Source organism: Theropithecus gelada, chromosome 4, assembly GCF_003255815.1.
Source record: "Theropithecus gelada isolate Dixy chromosome 4, Tgel_1.0, whole genome shotgun sequence".
NCBI lineage: Eukaryota > Metazoa > Chordata > Mammalia > Primates > Cercopithecidae > Theropithecus > Theropithecus gelada.
In genome coordinates this window covers 6,925,165-6,948,525 of record NC_037671.1, presented here as the reverse complement: position 1 = coordinate 6,948,525, position 23,361 = coordinate 6,925,165, and positions in this window count along the sequence as shown.

Sequence of the window (23,361 nt, the reverse complement as noted above, 5' to 3'; positions counted from 1 at the left end):
GTAGGACTGAGAGTAGCCATAAGATTAGAAACTATCATTTAGGAATCATGCAGCTGGAAGCTACAAGATTCTGACCCTCCCTAAATTGCTCCTAAGATCAATGCTTGAGATATTTTGCAGACCCTGCACTTGATGGCACCACTTAGATCAATAAACTGGCTCATCTGATCTTGTGGCCCCTTACCCAGGAACTGACTCATCACAAGAAGACAGCTTCAACTCCCTTGATTTCATCTCTGACCAATCAGCACTCCTGGCTCACTGGCTTCCCACACACCCACCAAGTTGTCCTTAAAAACTCTGCTCCCCGAATGCTCAGGGAGACTGATTCGAGTAATAATAAAACTCCGTTCTCCCACACAGCCGACTCTGTGTGAATAACTCTTTCTCTATTGCAATTCCCCTGTCTTGATAAATTGGCTCAGTCTAGGCAGCAGGCAAGGTGAGCCCATTGGGCAGTTACAATCTTGCCTTTTATGCTTCTACCATCACTATGTGAAGAGCTGCACTGGCTAGCATTCTGGTCCAAGTGGAATGGGAAAGACATAGAGTAGATCTGAATAACCTGCTGCTTAGAATACATCCCAGCTAAGCTCAACATGGATTAAATGACCCCAAGTTAATGTGCAAACATCTGAGAGAAAATAAATGATTGTTTTCTTAAGCCACCAAAATTTGCAGTTGTTATTCAGTAACATCGTTAAAAGAGGTGACTAATACAAGAAAAGAAATGACAGTAAAAAAAAAAAAAATTTGGACATGTAAAGCAGATGGTAATGTCCACTTTCATTTCTGACAGTATAACATATAAAAACTAACGCTGGTTCTAGAACTAAGACATAAAACATCTAAAATTAAAAACGTAATAGGTGGTTTTGAAAGCAGAGAAGAGGATTATTGAATTGGAAGATAGGTTAATAGAAAATATCCAAATTGAAGCAGAGAAAGAAAAAAATAAAAATATAGGTAAAAGTATATGTGAAACACAAACAATCTAAAATTCGTGTAAAGGGAGTTCCAAAAGAAGAGCAAAAAGTGGATGAGCAGAAATAAGATTTGAAAATAAATTTTCGGCCAGGCACGGTGGCTCAAGCCTGTAATCCCAGCACTTTGGGAGGCCGAGACGGGCGGATCACGAGGTCAGGAGATCGAGACCATCCTGGCTAACACGGTGAAACCCCGTCTCTACTAAAAAAATACAAAAAAATAGCCGGGCGAGGTGGCGGGCGCCTGTAGTCCCAGCTACTCGGGAGGCTGAGGCAGGAGAATGGTGTAAACCCAGGAGGCGGAGCTTGCAGTGAGCTGAGATCCGGCCACTGTACTCCAGCCTGGGCAACAGAGCGAGACTCCATCTCAAAAAAATAAAATAAAATAAAAATGAAAATAAATTTTCAAAACTGACAAAAAAAAGTCAAAATTCAGATTTAAGAAGTTCAGGAACCCCAAGCAGGATAAAGTCAAAGAAAATTGCATATAAACACATCAAGATAAAACAGCTAACAACCAAAGATAAAGAGAAAAATCTAAACAACTGCTGAGGGTGGAGGTAGAGGGTGCTGGGAAACACATTACCTTCAAACCCCCAACAATAAGACTGAAAGCTTACTTCTCAACAGAAATGCAGGAAGCAGGAAAAGATATTTGGAACAGTTTTTCCAAAATATTTGGAATAGTTTCTCTAAAATATTCCAAAGGAATATCTTTAAAGTATTTTAAAAGAAAATATTTGCCAAGTTACAATTCCAAACTCAACAAAAAATATCCTTTAAAAATAAAGCAAAATAAACAATCACCTGCTGGCCTGTACTGAAAAGAACACTGAAGGGAATTCTTCAGAAAAATGATATCAGACAGAAATGAAAAAATGCAGGTAGGAATGAAAAGCACTGAACAGTATATATGTATTTAAAATACAAATGAATATTGACCCTACAAAACAAGAGTAATTATGTCTTTTGAAGTTTCAAATACAGATTGAGTATTTCTTTTTCAATACGCTTGTGACTAGAAGTGTTTGGGTCCAAATTTGGGATTTGTTTTTTTGGATTTTGGAATATTTGTATATACATAATGAGATATCTTTTATTTTCCCACAGTTCTGGAGGCTGGAAGTCCAAGATTAAGAGGTTAGTGGGGTTGGTTTCTTCTGAGCCCTGTCTGCCTGGCTTGCAGAGGACTGTCTTCTCATTGAGCTCTCACATGTTCTTTACTCTGCATGTGCAACTCCCTGGTGCCTCTTGCTCTTCTTATAAGGACACCAGTTCTATTGGATTAGGGCTCTGCCATCATGACCTCACTTAACCTTAATAATATTTTTAAAGGCCCTATCTCAAAATACAGTCACATTGTGGGTCAGGGTTCAAATAAGAATTTTGAGGGGATGCAATTTAGTGTATAACATCTATCTAGAATTAACATTCAAGGCAAGAAAAGTCATTGGAGAGGAAGAAAATAAGTGGAGTTAAGATATACCAAAGTTCCAGCATTATCAGGGAAGTTGAAAATATACTCAACTGTAGTTAGTCATGAATGTTTACTGTAACTTCTAGCATAATTTCTAAAAGAAGATGTATAACTAACATAAAATAGTATTTAAAAAATCAATTCACTTAAAAGAAAGCAAGAATAAAAACAGAACAGCTGAGTGAAATACAAAGGAAATATTAGATGGCAGATATAAATCTGAATATATCAGTATGGGGTTAAATATTTCAGTTAAAAGATTAAAATCATCAGACTAGATTAAAAGTTAAAAAGAACTACATACTGTTTTCAAGAGTGCCTTGTAGTTATGTTACAATCAAAGTCAACTTTAAAGCAAGAAACACCACAAGAAATGAGGAGGATCACAATATAATGAAGAAGCACTCAGATCACCATGAAGATATCACTTCTACCAATTCTAAATCATATGCATCCAATAACATAGCTTGAAAATACATAAAGAAGAAATTAGTGAAATCAAAAAAAATATACAAATGCAAATTGTTGAAACTAATAAAGAAATAAATAAAACTAAGCAAAAAAAAAAAAGTAGGAGATTTTGACAGTCTCTGAAACTAGTAGAACATGCAGACAAAAATAAAATCAGTAAAAATGTAGATGCTCTAAACAACACAATTAACAGATTGGCACCTACAGAATACTATTCCAACAATGGCAGAATACAATGAAATGAAAACTCCAGAAAATACATCAGTGAAGTCTTCCAGACTAATTAGGAAGAAGTAATGTCAATCACATACAAACTCTTTAATATTGCATATATTTATGGAAAAAGATTAACCTGGGCCACTACCTCACACCATACACAAAATCAGGCCCAGGGAGAATTTTTTAAAATCTGGGTAAATCCAGGAGGCGGAGTTTGCAGTAAGCTGAGATCCGGCCACTGCACTCCAGCCTGGGCGACAGAGCGAGACTCCGTCTCAAAAAAAAAAAAAAAAAATCTGGGTAAATCTAAATCTGAGAGGTAACACAAATAAAGCTTCTTAAAAGTAAAATAAGGAGATATCTTCATGACCCTTGAGTAGACAAAGATTTATTAAATAAGACATGTTTAAAAATCATCCCTAAAGGAAAAGATTAACGAATTAGAAAAGTGAAGAATTTGTGTACATTGTGAAAAAGCATGTCATCAAAAGGCAGAAAAATATTTACAATGATGTATCTGATTTAAGAAATTTTTATCCAGAAAAACAATTATTAATTACTAAGAAAATGACAGATAAGCCAATAGAAAAATGGACAGAAACTTAAATAGGCACTCTCTGAATAAGATATACAAATGACCAGAAACATATATCATCATAAGTCATCAAGAGATGCAAATTAAAATCGCAATGAAATACCAATATGCACCCAATTAGAATGGCTCATATTTTAAAACCAAAAATATCAAATACTGGTGAGGATGTGGGGCCAATGAAACTGCCAGTAGGAGCATAAATTGGTGCAGTTACTTTGGAAAACTGGCAGTATCAACTAAAACTGGAAAAACCCATCCCCTAAGACCCAGAAATTCCCTTTCTACATATCAACCCAACAGAAAAGCACATACGTACACCAAAAGACATAAACATTAATGTTCACAATGGCATTACCTGTACAAAATAAAAAAAGGCATGAGATCCAGAAAAACAGAAATACAGCACAAGACAAAGATAAGGGGAATTCCAAGAATTAGAGCAAACACAAATCCCAGGATTAGAGCTGCCCAGGGATCCCAGGAAGCTAGCAGCACAGGGAAGAGAATGGAAGCTTCTAAGGGATGGCTTCAGGGAAGAAAAATGGGATTGATGGATTCCCTGATGCAAGTCAGCTGGAGGAAAATTACACTGTGGGCTGTGAGGTGTGTGCAAAGAATGAGCAATGAGCGCAAAGAAAACTAACTAACTAAAGACATGGGCCATTGTTACTTTCAGGAAAAGAAACAAAAAGAAGGAAATGTCACACTCCAACCTTCAGCTGTGAAGATTATTTGTATATGTATATTAATATTCTGAATACTGTCTCCAACAATGTGGAATGACTATGTTGGCAGGATAAGGAAAGGGATTCAGAGATGGAGACATTGTAAGAAAGCTAAATCTTCATTTGCTACAATAGGAAGTCAGTAGATAATGTCTAAATTTTGGAAACAATTAGATGTGTAAGGGCCAGAAGAGACAGATAAAATAATTGAAAGTGCTTGTCCTTAGAGTGGAAGAGAAATGTGGAGGGATTGGGGAAGGGAGAGATGGAACCATTGCATTTTACAAAAGCCTGTTAGAACTATTTGAGTTTTTCCAACTCTGTGTTGATATTACTTTGATAAAATAAAAATCAAGTAACTAAACAATGAATGAAATGAGAAAAAGTTCTAGAACATAAACCAAAATAGTAACAGTGTCTCTAAGTAACGTGATTATAAGTCATTAGTTTTCTTTCTTTTTTCTCCTCTGATTTTTCTACAATGAATATTTTTAACAGTTAAAAGATCCAGTTTATTATTAAGCAGAATATTTTATTTATCTGAGGTCATAATTGTTTTCTTTGAACTCCTGAGGGAACTCTTACAGGTTGCTCAGCAATGAAATCAGAGCTCAGGGAGCTCCAAGCTGGGGCCTGGCAGAAGTGACACTGCTGGGCCCGAACAGAGCAAGAAGTGATCCAAACAGTGTCCATAAGGGCAAGCCAGGCACTCATTTCCGAAGTGGTCAGTGTACAAGTCTGATGGGCAGGCATGGGCACAGAGTGTGGGTGGGCACATGTGGAAGCCGGGCAGAGGTTTGGCACCTAGAAGCCCAGCAGCAGACACTGTATCGGCCCAGCACAGACACTCTTGTGTCACATACACAAGAGGCTCTGCCTTTCAGGCTGTAGACGCCCAAGCAGGGTCTGGTTTCAGGAAGCATCACTTAAGCTGAGGATAGGTGAGGCTTCAATCTTACCAGGAGAAACTAGATGTTAGGCAAGTAACCCATCTGCCCTCAATGAGTTCAGAAAAAGCCAACATGGGACACTGGGGGTCCAAGCTCTAGGATTCCTGGCAGCGAGAGACTTGGGGGTAACTCAGGGAGCCCAGCCATTGCAACCAAACCCCTGGGAACTGTGCCCAGAGTCATCAATTCATTACACCCTGTGTTAGTTTCCTACAGCTGCTGTAACAAAGTACCACAAACAGAGCATATAAACAACAGCAATTTATCGTCTCACCGTTCTGGAGGCTAGAAGTTCAAGATCAAGGTGTCAGAAGAGCCGTGCTCCCTCTGAAGGTGCCAGAGAAGGATCTGTTGCAGGCACCTCTCCTAGATTCTGGTAGTTCCTTGGCTTGTGGCAGCATAACTGCAATCTTCACGTGATTGCTCTCTCTCTCACTCTCTCTCTCGCTGTCTCTTTTTCTCTCTCTCTCCATCTCTCTCTCTCTTTCTCTCTCTCTCTGTCTCTCTCTGGGTGTGTGTGTGTGTGTGTTCTGTCTGTCTTCATGTCCAAATTTCACTTTCTCATAAGAACACCTGTCATATTTGGATTAATGGCCCACCCTATTTCAGTATGACCTTATTTTAACTTTATTCATCACATTAATGAATTAACCCTATATTTACAGTAACCCTATATTCAGACAAGGTCACATTCTGAGGTCATGGGGGTTAGGACTTCAATATGTGAATTTGGGGAGGTGGGACACAATGCAACCCATAATACAGCCCAGAGTGATATAGGTATTAGAGTTTGGATTCAGCCTCAACCAGAAAGTGGGGCATACCAGTGGATCCAGTTTCAAGGAGCTGAGGAAAAGTGCGCCAGGATAAAAGAGCAAAGCCATACCATCCTTAGGTGCATATATGAGAATGAACGAATGTATAGTATTACCCATTAGACTTCAGGTGTGACGTGGAAGTATGGTACAGTAGGATGACACAAAGGAGTTGGCATTAGCATCGCTGCTGTGATCATTATCAAAATCACAGCCAACAAGTCCTGAGCACCTACCTAAATGAACTGTTTTACATGATTCGACGCAGCTAATCCTCAACTTGGACCAATGGGATGGGTATGACTATTATCCTGTGAACAAAAGTTCTCTGAAAGGGAATTTAGAGGAAAGAGACTTTATTCCCCTAACAGTTGGCAAACTGAAGAGACACAGCCTTCAGTGTAAAATGAAGGTACGTCCCAGAAAGCAAAGGAAAGGTTTTTCTTTTATAGTGAAAGATCCCATCCAGGTTCCCACTCAGGTCCATTTAGTCAAATAAAGGATTCAAACTTGCTTAGTTCTGACCGGTTGATGTTTGGTGAGTTCTGATTGATCAACATTTTCTGAGTTCTGATTGGTTGACATAGGTCACAGCCTATTGGTTGGCTCAGGCAGCACAAACATGAACAGACAGCTATGAAAGCCCCTAAGTTAAGCAGAGATGCAGGTTTTCCAGGAACTCCTAGTATGTGTGTGACCTCTAGTAAGCAAATGGCCACTTGGCTCTTGAATTTAGGCTCTTAGCCACTCAGGATTCATCTGAGGGACTGGCTCTTTCAAGGTTCAAATCCGCCCCCCTCCCTGTTTATCAATAGTGCTATCAGATAGCACTGATGATTGATTAGGTTGGTTGCATCCCATCATCGTGCTAGAGTGGCTGGCAACCTGTTCCAGATTCTTCTAGTCCCGTGCAGAAATCCTTTGACAATGCAGTGACCAACTGAGCAACTAGAGCCATTTACTTATGAGAGGCACTCAGTTACCCGTTAAATTTGAGTTAACATCTCTTGGCTTAACTTGGCTTCAGTTTCCAGCTGGAACGAGTCTAAAGTCTCAAGGTGTTGGGTCAGCACGATCCTGGTGAGGGTCTCTTGCAGGCATCTGTTAAAGCAGACTAGAACGATTTTAAAGGGGAGCCAAGTGCTTAGTCCAGGGAGATTCACTGCGATTTGTAGGGTACAACACAGAAGGAATCCTATACCAGAAGAAGACGGCTGAAAATATCTGGAAATTGGAATTCTCATGCAGCAAGCCCAGCCAGGAGGCTTTCTGAAGGTGTCCTTTTCAGACGGCCAGCTGTAGGATTTGGCCAACTTTGGATCTCAGATGTTTCCAATTCAACCTGACTGGAAGTATTTACCCAGGTGCAACAGGAAGTGTTAGTGACAGCATAAACACCACCACATGCCATGAGGAGACAGTCTAATGCAATGTGGTTGTGCAGGATCACATGGGCAAGGGAATCTAGAAATCTCTGTTGTGCCCTGATGGTAGAGGCAGTGGAGTGGGCAATTCTGCTAAGTGCAGGAAAGGTTTCTGATCCTATAGTCATTCTAAGCAGGGTCTAGCCCAAGCCAGGACCCAAGAATCCTTTCCCATTTAGATCCTTCACTAGGGTTAAGCCCACCACGTAGATCACATTCTTGAGGGTATCCACAGCTATCATCTTTATAATCTGAGGGGTTCTCACCAGCATAGTCATCAGTTATTGGTAGAGCTCTTTTGGCCCTGGGATGTAGAGTCTACATTCCCTGAGTTAGAGAGTTAATAACGGTGATAGGAGCAACGACTTGACCCGGAAAGTAAATGCCTGTGTTTTCTCGGGACCTGAGGCAGGGGTAGAAAAAATCTTTTTGGATGACGTAGTTGCAGCCAAAAACACAGCCTGAAGGGGCACATAATTATCCTGAGAGGTTATGAAAATTCAAGGAGCTGTTTACAGGCAAAAGAGGGTATGTGGTCAAACCAAGTACCTGTCTTAGGTAATGGCACAGTGGTATGATCCAACCGGTAGATTTGGGGAGCCATGGAGGAGACTCTTAAGCTGTTTTTGGTATATTCTGCAGAGAGGAGTCTTACTAAGTGTTCTGTTTCTATGGGATTTTGCAAGCTATAGAGTAGAAGTGGTGGTGAGTATTCAGAAGAAGGGGAGGAAATGCAAGGTAGGGTAATAGGAAGGTATTTATGAGATATACCAGTGAGGAGAAAACAAGGATGAACCTCAGGCGCATGAATATGCACCCAGTAGTCAACAGTCAGTGGATCAAACAGGGGTACCAAGCAACTGAGCACATTAAGGAAGCTGGTCACTAGGATAATTATAGGATTCCTGTTTCCTCCAACGAATTCAGCAGGGGAAAGGTGGCGCATCCAACACTCAGCTTGCCTGCAGAGGCAAGGGATTGGGATTGCTGTATCTAGGCATTATCTTCCCATGAGGAGGAAGAACTGGAAAGCAGAGTCAAGAAAGAAAGGAAAAGGAAGAAGTACGGCATGGTGTAAAAAGAGGGCATTATAAAGAGTCCAGCAAGGCAATGAGTCCCATGGTGTGTCTAAATAGTGGAATATATGGAATTACCCCAGAGTGGCATAAGACACCCAGGATGCACAAGATTCTCAAAGCTGTGATAATTAAAATCATTACAAAGTAAACATAAGGACTAGGCATGTTAGCTCAAGATAAGAAAGAGGTTATACAGGCCTGCTCTGGTATCTTGGGAGAAAGCAGTCTACCTCAGATGTTGTCTTCTTGTCCCGGTGGCTGTAGTTTGATTAACTTGAGTTTGATATCAGTGACCAGTTGGGAGGTTCACTTGGTAGAAGGATCAAGAGCCTTCTTTTTAAATGAGAAATATGGATCCATGACTCAATGCCCTGTAACTTAGCAGCACACAGGCTGGTAAAAAGTACCTGATAGGGTCCCCTTCCAGTGAGGCTGGAGGGAATTCTTAACTTGGTGTCTTTTCCATGAATTTCCTTGATGAAGCAGCAAATTTTTGGACTGTAACTGATTATAAATAGCTTTTTTAGAAGAATAAAAGTAAAACCATAATTGTCAGTGGATTACATAAGACTTAGAATGGCCATAAAGATGCAATTGAGAAAGAAATTTGATTATTTCTGTCACATACGAGCTAATAATAATCAAAATCATGACTGATAGTACCTATCATAACAGATCAGAATCTTAGGAATCACATACGATTTTGGAACATATATTAATAATGCATTACACAAATATAACTTAAAGGAAATTAAACACTATTTCTTGTTTGATAATGCTTCCCACGTGACTTGCCCAATAAGTCTAATCATTTAATATCTCTACAAGATGATGAAAAATACATTATTTGATGCTTCTCCAGAGACCCTACTGGGAAATCCTAAAGTTAATTTTAGATCAAAAATACTTAATTTAGAATCTTGTTCCTGGGGGAAACCCACCAAATATGTAAAAAGGTTCAAAATACTTGATCAAAAGAGAATCACAAGTCACTACTAAATAGTAGTTATTCATTTAACCAGAGTGATAATAAAAAGACTTAAAAAGCAATAAAGAATGTTACATGGATATAAAAACTCTAACCTTTTAAAGCTCAGTTTTCTTTTTTTTTTGTTTTCTTTTTTTTTTTTTTTTTTTTGAGACAGAGTTTCAGTGTTTCATTCTTGTAGCCCAGGCTGGAATGCAATGGCATGATCTTGGCTCACTGCAACCTCCACCTCCCAGGTTCAAGCAATTCTCCTGCTGAGCTCAGCCTCCCAAATAGCTGGAACTACAGGCACACGCCACCATGCCCAGCTAATTTTTGTATTTTTAGTAGAGACGGGGTTTTGTCATGTTGGCCAGGCCAGTCTCGAACTCCTGACCTCAAGTGATCCACCTGCCTTGGCCTCCTAAAGTGCTGGGATTCCAGGAGTGAGCCACCACACCTGGCCAGTTTTCCTTTTTTTTTAGAGACAGGGTCTCGATCTGTCACCCAGGCTGGAGTACAGTGGTGTGTTCACTGCAGCCTCAAACTCCTAGGCTCAAGTGATCCTCCTGCCTCAGCCTCCCAAGTAGCTATTAGTTTTCCTAAGTAACCAAAAATTCAATAAAGATAACATGAAACACAGGAAATTATCTTAGTAAACACAGAGTCTTTGTTTTCTAGGTCAGTTACCTAAAAGGTAAAGAAAAAACCTCCTGTAGGTTTTTTAGATAAACTGAAAGTTAACCTGGTATTTGAATTTAATCAGACACAGGAAGAGTGTGTCCAGGGTTATGAATGTACTCATATTATAGAGAGATGTAAACAAGAAAACTAGTACCTTGAGCAGGGAAACTCATGGCTCTTAGTAACAGCATGGGAAGATTCCTGGCTACATGGAACAACTCAGACACATCAAGAAAACCCAAGAATACAGAATCAAGTTACACTGAAGGAAACATTGCTTCTCTAGACCTTCAAGGTAAACATTTCAGCATCAGGCCATAACAGCAGAGTTAGAACGGGAGAAAAAAAGTTACAGTAGCCGAAGAAAAGGTTGAAGAAAAAAGATATTACCCCAGCCAAGCAAAAAGATAGACCTTTTCAAGGTTAGAAAGAAGAAATGCATTTCTTTTTGTTTTTTGGTTTTTAGTTTTTTTTGAGACGGAGTCTTGCTCTGTCACCCAGGTGGGACTGTAATGGCGCAATCTCGCCTCACTACAACCTCCACCTCTCAGGTTCAAGTGATTCTCCTGCCTCAGCCTCCTGAGTAGCTGGGATTACAGGTGCACACCCCCACACCCGGCTAATTTTTGTATTTTTAGTGGAGGCAGGGTTTCACCATGTTGGCCAGGCTGGTCTTGAACTCCTGATCTCAGGTGATCGGCCCACCTTGGTCTCCCAAAGTGCTGGGATTACAGGTGTGAGCCACTGCACCCAGCCGAAGAGCTGCATTTCTAACCTGAAGCTGGAGAAATTAGATAGATCTCAGGAAGAAATGTGGCAGGAATAGAAACTGTTGTAGTTCAGAGGGTGGCTGTTAAAAAACAGATTTCAGAAATAAAAATCAAAACCTCTTGCAATTTTTTTTTTTTTTTTTTTTGAGATAGAGTTTTGCTCTGTTGCCCAGGTTGGAGTGCAGTGGCGCGATCTTGGTTCACTGCAACCTCCACCTCCTGGGTTCAATTGATTCTCCTGCCTCAGCTTCCTGGTAGCTGGGACTACAGGTGCCCGCCACCACGCCTGGCTAATTTTTGTATTTTTAGTAGAGACAGGGTCTCACCACGTTGGTCAGGCTGGTCTAGAACTCCTGACTTCATGATCCGCCTGCCTCAGCCTCCCAAAGTGCAGGCATTACAGGCGTGAGCCACCGCACCCAGCCTTAATGTATTCATTCTTAACAATTTGGAAAATTCCATGAGACATTAGACAATTCTAGCCATCATCTCAAGTTAAATTTTCTATTAACTATTTTTATATTACTTGTCTGTTAGGCACATATCATGAAAGCAAGAATCTAAACGTTAAATACACGCATATTTTGCTGATAACTCAGAAGATCTGGTTACTTTTATTAAGCAAACAGTATTAAACTAGTATTAGCTGCCAAAAGTTGACTAAAGTCACATGAACTTGAAAAGCATTTGGATTTATTTACTTAATTTATGAATACTCACATTTATTTAAGTCAATCTGGGGCCAGACATGGTGGCTCAACAAAAACAAACAAATGAACAAACAAAATCAACTTGGTATTATGTAGACAATATGCGAACAGACATGCATACACCTCGACACATAAAAATATATACAGAGACAAATAAAGATTGTATAGCTTTAATTTTAAAATTTTAGCCATGTGTTAGGTGTAACTTACTGGTTTAAAAAGATGGTTGGATTCAAACTGTGTCTCTGTAAATGGAACAGGTTAAAATTTATGTCTCACATGGCCAAAGCCCTTACTGAGTTTTAGAGAAAACAGGGTAGCAATTTACATGTCAAATAGCTGAGAGAATCTAAGCTTTTTCAAGAAGGAGTTTGAGTGCATTAGAGGAGGATTACAATGGGTTCCAAAAAACATAAAATTATAGGAATTTATCACAGGATTTTATGAGGAAAAGTAAAGATGAGCCTAGAGAAAATTTAGAAATCTTTTCAAAATAACCAGCTGAAGGCCAAAATATCATATCCTGGAGACCAATTTATGTGATTTCTAACTTAGTCTCCATTTTCTAACTCTACTGCTGAGCTCAGGGCTGTCAATTCAAGCGTTATTCCCCTGGTTCAAGACAAGGAAACGTGGGCTTGATAGGCTTCTAAGGAGTTCCTTTCCAGGAGGTGTATTGTATGGGAGCCGATAGAACACACGAAAATCAATGACTGTCAGTCAGGTCCCCCCAGTTGGAGGGATAGAGATTTAGGAACCATCACAGGTTCGTCGGCTCCTGCAACCATCCAGATGAGTTCAGAACTCTGGCAGGGACACTCCAGAGCATCCGGGTTAAGGACAGGGTGGCTCAGTGTCAACTAGAGCTCTATTCCCAGAATGTCCCTGGAGCACCCCTTGTCCTGCTTGAGGGTAGAGGACCAGGGATTTTATCAAGATTTAATTGCAGCCATCATTTGTATTTGGGGCAATCCTTTTTAAAATGTCTGGAACATCTTCTGAAAACCCACTTTTTTTTTTTTTTATTTTGGTTTTGAGGAATGGGCATGTTTGAGGTGTCCCTTGCTAATTGTTGTAACTGAAGGACCATTAACTTAGCGGTCTTCTCTTGACAGTCTAATGCTCAAGTAGCCCTAGATTTAGTCTTTTCTAAAGTTTTGGATAATGAATTGGCCAAAGAGGCCATTTCATAAGGTTACTTTACAGCCCAATTAAGGTCATCATGTTTTACCAGGGTACTGAGGGCTTCCGAAAGACCAGCCACACACACAAAAATGGAATTAAATAAATTGAGTGTTTAGTCATTTAAATACTTGATCTCCAAATTTTGTTGGAAAGTGGTCCAAATTTATCAAAATAATCAAGGACAGTCTCATCTTTTTTTGTGTATAACACTGTATGGCTTTCCAGTTTATCTGATGGGGAAAAACTAGGGGAATGGCTTTTAGTAATTTGGTATCCTGTTTCTGTGCCTTATCAAATCCTTGGGCACCAGTCTGCTTAAAGTTCTCAAAGGGTCTTTCCCATTCAGCAGCTAACAGCTGATAAAGATTGATAAGCCCTGATGATTAGGCTACAATGTTACTCAAATTCAAGGAAGTTAGTCTTCAAGGGACTAGGGAAATGTTTTACTGGGGCCAGAAGTTCTGACACGGACTAAGGAGCATGGAATTTGCCGACCTCTACTCCCCATTGTTTGGGCCTTAAAAGGGGCTGAGTCTGGAGGCAGTGGAAATGTCAGGAGACGAGAAAAAGAGGAATTCAGAAAGTGTGAGAGGAAGGAGGGAGTGAAACACAGAGCAGAGGCCTTGTAAAAGATGCTGAAGACAGGCGAGGTGACAGGAAAGGTGAGCTAGCAGAACGGTCTTAGAGAGGCTTTTCTGCAGCTTTAGTTTCAGTCTCCCAAGTGCTAATCTCTTTTTAATTCATTAAGATGTTTGCCTAATTTGGAATTGCTTTCTTTAAGGGAAGCACAGTAGCTCTTGATTTTATTCGAAACTTTAAAAGTCCCAACCGCAAAAGGCTTTTCATTTTCTCTGGGAAGTTCAGTATTTTCTTTGTTCTAATTGTGAGCACAGACAGGCAAGTTTCCGAATTTCAAAGGAACCCCATCTTGGCCAATAAAGTTTTTAAATCATCCCAGGTAATTTTTGTCCAGAGACCTAGAAAATTACAACTCTCTGGACCATAATTTTTGCTCATAAAGCCAGCTGGAGTGCCAGAGGGCAGCCGATCAGCAGGAAAAGGCAGAAATCACGGGTTACGCATTGCACTAACCTGATGAAGCCATCCCTCTAGTTCACCTTAGAGTGTCCTCACAAAACATGATGGAACAGCTGGGTCTGCAACCTTATGAAGAGGCCACTCGGCAAACCAGATGGAGAGGCCCCCCCTTCCCGGGGAGGTCTGTTTCAGGATCCAGATGAAGAGGACTGGCTGAGGAGGTTTAATAAAGGCTCTGAGGCTTAGATCAAAAGCATGGGAGGAGCCAGGCACAGCGGTTCACGCCTGTAATCCCAGCACTTCGGGAAGCCAAGGCAGGTGGATCACCTGAGGTCAGGAGTTTGAGACCAGCCTGACCAACATGGTGAAACCCCATCTCTACTAAAAATACAAAAGTTAGCTGGGCATGGTGGCGCATGCCTGTAATCCCAGCTACTTTGGAGGCTGAGGCACAAGAATCACTTGAACCTAGGAGGCGGAGGTTGCAGTGAGCCGAGATCGTGCGACTGCACTCCAGCCTGGGCGACAAGAGTGAAACTCTGTCTCAAAAAAAAAAAAAAAAAAAAAAAGGCGTGGGAGGTCTGAATTCAAGGGCTTACCTGAGGCTTCCTGGCATCTCTGAGAAGACAACTGAACTCAAAGGACCCTTGCAGATCTCAATGTGTTGGTTCAGGACAGCATCAGGAGAAGAATCGGTGTTGCTCGAATTCCACTTCTGATTCCAAAGAATGTGAACCAAAGCTCTCTGAAAAGGAATTTAGAAGAAAGAGACTTTATTCCAGTAAACAGTTTTCATACCAGACACAGCTTTCATGTAAAATGAAGGCGCAGTCCAGAGAACAATGGGAAATTTGACTTTTATGGAGGACGTTCCGACCCAGGTTCCCGCTCAAGTCCACATATACGCATGAAACATTTAAATTTGCTTAGTTTTGATTGTTTGACATTTACTGGCTCTGATTGGTTGATGTAGGTCACAGCCTATTGGTTGGTTCAGGCAACATAAATAGGAACAGGCAACTATGAAAGTCCCAAAGTTATTCAGACATGCAGGTTTTCATGGAACTCAGAACACGTATGTGACCTCTAGTCAGCAAATGGTCACTTGGCTCTTACTGAATTTAGGCCCAGTCACCCACTCAGGATTCATCTTGAAGGAATGGCTCTTTCAAGGTTTATAATCCCCCATTTCATAAATGAGGAAACTGAGATGCAGAAAGATTGAGTAGCTTTGTCTAATTTCCCAGTGATTAATGACATAACACAGGATTCTGCTCTGTCTGGCTAGCTCTAAAGCCTGTGCTCACCACAGCCACTCTGCTTGTGTGGACTCCCACTGAGGTAAATGGCTGCCTGGATCTCTGAAGGAAGAAGCGACGTTGAGTGGAGGCCGTGCTGGGATTGATTGTGGATGTCTGCCATGGACAGGAATGTGGGAAGTTGGGGTGTGTGTGCTGTGTCTATGCCACGCAGCGGAAAGAGCTCTAGACAGGGACTCCAGAGAGCTTGGCTCTAGACCTGACTTTCAGTTTATGGGCTACAGGTGCCACTCATCTGTGTATCAATGGCCTCAGTCACCAAACAAAATAAAATAAGATGATTTCAAATTTCCCTTTTGCTCTATAATTCTATGGCTTTTATATAGCTATTTTCTTTCTTTATTTATTTAATGAGACAATGTCCCACTCTGTTGCCCAGGCTGTAGTGCAGTGGCACATTCTGGGCTCACTGCAACCTCTACCCCTCAGGCTCCAGCAATCCTCCTGCCTCAGCCTCCTAATTTCTATGAGTACAGGTACACACCACCCACAAAGCTAATTATTTAAGGTTTTTGTAGAGACAAGGTCTTACTATATTGCCCAGGCTGGTCTTGAACACCTGGGCTCAAGCCATCCTCCTGCCTTGGCTTCCCAGAGTGCTGGAATTACAGGCATGAGCCCCCCCGCTGGGCCTGTGGCTTTTATAATGAAAATAATTGAATTACTCCTCCTTTCTACTGAGAAACAATTTATAAATGTATTAAATTTACATATAGATGCATAGCTGTACATAAAAGAAAAAGAGTTTTTTTTTTTTTTTTTTTTGAGACGGAGTCTCGCTCTGTCGCCCAGGCTGGAGTGCAGTGGCCGGATCTCAGCTCACTGCAAGCTCCGCCTCCCGGGTTCCCACCATTCTCCTGCCTCAGCCTCCCGAGTAGCTGGGACTACAGGCGCCCGCCACCTCACCCGGCTAGTTTTTTGTATTTTTTAGTAGAGACGGGGTTTCACCGTGTTAGCCAGGATGGTCTCGATCTCCTGACCTCGTGATCCGCCCGTCTCGGCCTCCCAAAGTGCTGGGATTACAGGCTTGAGCCACCGCGCCCGGCGAAAAAGAGTTTTTTAAGAAAAAAAAAAAAAAACAAGTATTTCTATCTGAACAGGATTACCTACAGAAGTTGCAGGATGTCTTTCTCAAAAAATGTTTAAGTTTATAAGAGAAATACCTGTGTGCCTGTTAACAAGAGCCTTCTGGATGACCAGGATTCAGACCCATGTGGATGACAGGTGTTCTTGGGTAAGAGCTCTGGAGAGCTCATCAATCGCCCATGAGCACGTATGAATGAATTCCACCATCATTCATTGTTCAGTTTGGGGATGAGTGAGCCTAGGTGGGAGGCCGTTTGCATTCATCCACACCAGACTGTATTCTTCATTTCACAGGGGTGCTGGAAGGATTAATAACTGTCTGGAAATGTAACATTTGTAAAGTATTTTGTAATCCTTGAAGAAAAGACACCAGATACATGTGAGATCATTGGCAGCCTGAAATAACAACATTGCTTTTCCCCCTCTCTTCCAGAACCTGCCAATAAACTCTCTTTTTATATAAATGCTGTCATGCTGCTGTGAAGAAATTTCAAAGAAAGCCATGGGAACTTCTCCCACCCTTTCCCCCTGTGATTCACCGTCGTTCTCAAAACAACTGTTTTTATGTCTGAAACGTTCAGAGCTTGAGAACTCGAGGCAGAATTTGACTGTATCTTTCCTTTTGGAAGCTGGCACACAGGCTACTCAGCAGGCACCTCCCGATCCAAAACTCCCCATGAGAAAAGAGCAGGCTGCTTCTTTCCTTGCCCCTTCTACACACTCTGCTCTGCCCTAAGGGCTGTTTCCCCAGACCCCACCTGGGGACAGGCAAATCAGGCAACGCATGAGTTGAGTTGAGCCGGAAATGGGGTTGGGAGACAGCTCTGCCCACTCAGGATCAGCCGCTTATTCAGAGTGGTTAAGAGCTAGTGGTTAGGGCTAATCCTGATGAGATTAGCCCTAATACACATTAAAAAATATTGCAATCCCTCAGTCATTAAAACAATGGATCCAAGGATTATGATGTAGAACAGTCAAAACAATTTTACCAAGAAAGAACCAAGTTAGAGGACTCATTCTACCTAATTTCAAGCCTTATTATAAATATACAATAATGAAGATATTGTAGTTTTAATATAAAGACAGACAAACTCATGACTAGAACAGAGGATCTCAGAAATAGATTAAGATATATATGGTTAATTGTCAAAATGACTTTGACAATAGTACCAAGGAAATTCAATGAGGAAACAATAGTCTTTTCAACATATGGTGCTAGAACAATGAGATAGTCACATGCCAAAGAATCAACCTTTACCTGATACCGTATGCAAAAATTAACTGGAAATGGAGCATGGACCCATTTTTACACCTAAATGTCAGAGTTAAAACTATAACATTTCTAGAAGAAAATAGAAGAGAAAACCTTACTGACCTTGGTTTTGGCAAAGGTTTCTTAAATATGAAACAACAAGCACAAAGTATGAAACAGAAAACAAGTTTGACATCATCAAAGTTAAAATGTTTGCCCTTCTAAAGGATATGAATATAAAAGTAAAAAAGACAGAGATTGTGAGAAAATATTTACAAAACATATGCATCAAAGAACTTGTATCTAGATTATATAGAGCCCTTACAACTCAATAATAAGAATTAAAGTAAATCAATAAGAAAAAAAACACCCAAAAGATTTGAACATATACTTCAACAAAGTAGATTGACTGATGGCAAATAAACACATTAAAAACATGATCATTATCCAAAGTCATTAGGCAACTGCATATTAAAACTACAATAAGATGCCACTTTACTCCCACTAGAACGGATAAAAGACTAACCATACTAAGTGCTGGCAAAGACATGGGCAACTAAAGTTCTTATACACTGTTGGTGAGAATGTAAAATGGTACAACCACTTTGGAAGACAGTTTTTTTCTAAAAAGATGAAACATACACATACCATGTAACCCAGCCATTCAACCTATGCACAAGTGTACATGAATGTTCATAGCAACTTTATTTGTAATAACAGCCAAAACTGAAAACAACCCAAATGTTCATCAACAATTTGATGGATAAACACACAGCAGTATAGTATCCATAAATGAATATTACTCAACAATAAAAAGAAATAAATTATTGATACATGTAAAAATATAGCAGAATCTCAAAATCATAATGCTGAGTGAAAGAAGCCAAACAAAAGAGGCTACATGCTGTATTATTTCATTCATACAAAATTTTAGGGGCCAGGCACGGTGGCTCATGCCTGTAATCTCAGCATTTTTGAAGGCTGAGACTGGAGGGTCACTTAAGGACAGGAGTTCGAGACCAGTCTAGCCAAAATGGTAAAACCCCATCTCTACTAAAATATAAAAATTAGCCAGGCATGGTGGAACACACTTGTAGTCCCAGCTACTCAGATGGCTGAGGCACGAGAATTGCTTGAACCTGGAAGGTCGAGGCTGCAGTGAGCCGAGATTGTGCCACTGCACTCAAGCCTGGGTGACACAGTGAGATTCTGTCTCAAAAAGAAAAAAAAAAAATTAGAAAATGCCAACTCATCTAAAGTGATAGAAAGCTGACCAGTAGTTGCTTGGGGAGGGAATATTCCCAGGAGGAATGAGGAAACCTTTGGGGGTGATGGATGTGTTCATTATCTTGGTTGTGGTGATGGTTTCACAGGTGTTTACAGAAATAAACATCACTGAATTGTACAATTTAAAGATGTAGTTTACTGTATGTTAATGTCATTCAGTCTTTTAAAATGCTATCCAGTTGTTTGGGTTTTATGTTTTGTTGTTTTTTGTTTTTTGGGTTTTTTGTTGTTGCTGTTTTGTTTTGTTTTGTTTGAGACAAATCCAGACTGGAGTGCAGTGGCATGATCTTGGCTCACCACAACCTCCACCTCCCAGGTTCAAGAGATTTTCCTGCCTCAGCCTCCCGAATACTTGGAACTACAGACACGTGCCACCACGTCAAGCTAATTTTTGAATTTTTAAGAGAGACAGGGTTTCACCATGTCGGCCAGGATGGTCTCAATCTCTGACCTCATGATCTGCCCACCTCGACCTCCCAAAGTGTTGGAATTACAGGTGTGAGCCACCGCGCCTGGCCCTTGATCCAGTTTTTAGGCCCTAGCTAGAGGCCTGTCATTTCCCTTTCTTGAGCAGCTCATTTAATTCCACACCCCAACCAACTCCCTTAATGGGCTCTCACACTCCAGGCCACTATTCCTCTTCCCTAATTAACCCAAGGCTGAGTACCAGACAACCAAGGATAGCCCATATGCCACAGATCCCTGAAACTATTCCAACTGGTCAATCCTAAGCATGCTAGCCCTGCCTCGCCTGTTCCTTCCAGGAGAAACCACAATAAGGGTACTTGCTCACAGCCCCCCTCTTTCTGTCTTCTGACCAACCCCAGTGCTTCCCTCAGGCAGCCCTCCTGTGCTCATACAACCTGTAACACTTTGTTTCCTTTCCCATAATCTGTGTCTGGCATCATACCTCATCCAAGGTAGTTTGGTTAAAACAGTCCATTGTACTTCCATGAAGCTGCTTAAAAACAAAGGCACAGTTGGCTCTCTCTATCCTTGGGTTGTGCATCCGCAGGTTCCACCAACCTCAGATCAAAAATATTCAAAGAATAAAAATAATACAACACTAAAAAATGATGCAGGCTGGGTGCAGTGGCCCACACCTGTAATCCCAGCAATTTGAGAGGCTGAGGCGGGCAGATCACATGAGGTCAGGAGTTCGAGACCAGCCTTGCCAAAATGGCAAAACCCCATCACTACTGAAAATACAAAAATTAGCCAGGTGTGGTGGCAGGTGCCTGCATTCCCAGCTACTCAGGAGGCTGGGGCAGGAGAATCACTTGAACCCAGGAGGCAGAGGTTGCAGTGAGCCAAAATTGCACCACTGCACTCCAGACTGGTGAAAAAGCAAGGCTCTGTCTCAAAAAAAAAAAAAAAAAAAAGCAAATAGAAAACAATACTTCCATAGCATTATGTTGTATTAAGTATTATAGGTAATCTAGAGGTGCATGCAACACAAGAGAGGATGCACACAGGTTATCTGCATATGCAACATCATTTTATATCGGGGACTTGAGCATCAGCAGATATTGCTATCCTGAAGGTCCTGGGACCAGTCCCCTCTGGATACCGGGATGACTATAAAACAAAAATAGGAATGTAAAGATGATATGAATCTATTGCCATGATTTTACAAAGGAGAAAGAAGAGGAACAGAGAAAGCCATCTTCCTGCCCGTCATCAACTCATCAGCTGTATAAGCGGGAGAATCTTTTAACTGGAAGTGTCTGAACTTTACCGGATGAGAGGAGGAATGAGTGGGTGAAATGTAGACTTTTGGGAATAGAAAACATCTCTTTGCAAAGAAAATGACAGCAACAAACCCCAGAACAAATAGAAGAGAACTAGTAGGTGAAGAGGCAATCCAGTGGCAAACATCCACGTATGAATACATGGCAGTGATGACAGGTGGAGCAGCAGAATCAATGCCAAGGCCAGCTAGTGGGAGCCCACACAGACAGCAGTCAGGGAGCTCAGACAAGCCTGGCAGGGCCCATTCGGCCAGAGGAGGCTTTTCCTTTAGCGGAGGCTTGGGCAGCCAATTATCTCAGATAATGATAGTCTTGTCAAGCAAAGGACAGCAAATGCACGGATGTGGAGCAGGGCCACAGGTGACTCACCACATACCCACCACAGCAGTGGGGACACAGCATGCTCTGTCTGAACCCTCCCACTCCCAGTGGCCGTTCAAAACAGTCCCTTTTCTTCTTGTCCCCAACACCCTCATGGTGTCATTTCCCAAAAGCCGTCTTCTCACCTGCAGATTTGCCCACTGACTCGTGCAGCAGCCCAGCCCTGCCTCGGGGGTGGAAGATCGCAGGGCACAGAGGGCTCGGGAAAATTCTGCCCACCTGCCACACAGCACTTTTCAATGCCAGCTCACAGAGGCTGAGCAGCGCTGCTCTGTCCATCTACCCTTTCCTACCTCAACTGCGTTCACTGGACTGTGAGGCAGGCCCTGGAGGGTTCCTGCTCATTCCTCCAAAAATCAATGCTTCAAAAACCAATCTACCAAATGACCAAACTCACCAAAGGCCAGATTCATTAAAAGCCGATTTGCTGAGTTGTTGACTGGGACTCACAATTACTGACTGGGACTCAGCAGGCCCAGGCCAGGGGCTACTCACAGGGTTGGAGCCAAAGCCACAAAGTAATAAACGGAGATTTGGCCTCGGGCATCCACTCATGTATTCTCCCTGGATGACTCTGCTGAAGGCCTGTGGATTGAGTTGGCTTCTGGTCCGAGGATTCGGGGACCCTGGGTCCCCACTGTTGCTCTCTCAGCCTCCTTCCCAGGGGCGGCATCTCCCAAATGGCTCTCATGTCATTTGTCGCAGCCCCACTGGTTTCCGGGTTGGAGGTCCAGGCTGCTCACAACCGAGGGTGAGTAGGCACAAAGCTTTCAATTGCACTCAAGCCTGCAGAGATGCAGCAGTCACCTGCTATAGATAAACCCCAGGACACAGAGGGTTATCCCCTGCAATGAAGGCAGCTTTCACAGCTGCCTCTGGCCTTTTATGTTCCTGCACCCTCTACACTCCAGTCTCAACATTGCAAGAGATAAGCCTGTCTGTAATTTAAATAATAATTTTGAAATATGCCCTTATCTGTACTGGAAACATGTTCTATAGATTTTCTCATGGCCTGCTTGGAAATTAGAAGGGATTTTGTCACTTGGAGCGTATGACTGACGGCATATGACGACTCTCTGAAGTGTGTTTTGCCTTTTTGTGCCCAAGCTGAAAACGTGAAGGGCCCCCTGAGCCACAAGAGGGCTCAGTCAAGTGAAGGAGCTTCCCTTTCCCTTGGAAACTAGAAGGGATTTTGTCACTTGGAGCCATTACGTCTAGATTTCATCAGTATGGAACTATCCGGCTTTCTGCAGCCAGAGCTGCACGGAGACCGATTTTCTTTCAACCCGATTCAGGCTGCAGACCCTTGGTGAGGATGAGCTCACACTGTCTGTCCCACCTCGTTTAAGGCTTCTGCGGAGACTTTTGGAATCTGTTTTACTGACTTTTTTCGTGGTGATCACCTATTATTCAGCATTTCAGCATTATTCAGCTTTGTATAACCTATTCTAGCACCAACATTTTGTTAATTCCAGGATTTATTCCATTTGAGAGACACCCAGGCTGTTTCAGCTGCCTCTGTTTCCCTCCAGCTGCCGTCTTCCAGCCTTGCCACTGCTCAGTGCTGCTGAGGGCCGTCACCCAAGAGGAGACCTCCCTGCTTTCCTGTGGCAGGCCCCTGGCTTCTGGGTTGGAGGTCAAGGCTGCTGACAACCAAGGGGTGAATGAGCACAAAGCCTGCATTTGCACTCTAGCCTGAGAATAGTCCAGCCCGGGCTCCTCCCACCTCAGAAAAGGGAGAGCTGACTCTATATTTAAAAGGCTTGTCATCAAAAATAGCTTGTCTCTGCGCTCTCCTCCAAATTTCTTACAGCAGGAAAAGAATGAACTTCGCTGTGTACTGGAATCAGATAAGACAGCCCACAACTTAAAAGTGTTGAGGAAAATAGAGGGCAAGTGGCTGGGTCAGTATCTCTGTTATTCCTCGTTTTATCCATTAAGGTGCTTTTCCAGAAAACCTTTCCAAGCACGTGAGAAACCTTTTAACGTTTTCCTACAAGAGACTGAAAAGGTACAGGGGTGTCCATGGCCACATGCTTCCATCTGGGTAAATGTCACCACTGAAAACCTGTCGACTTGGCACTTTGAAATGAGTGTCTTGAACACCTGCTGTTTCCCTGACCCTTGTAGTTTCCCTGAGAGTCTTGGAGTGGGAGGGCAAAGTTCAAGGACAACTAGCATCGATATTGG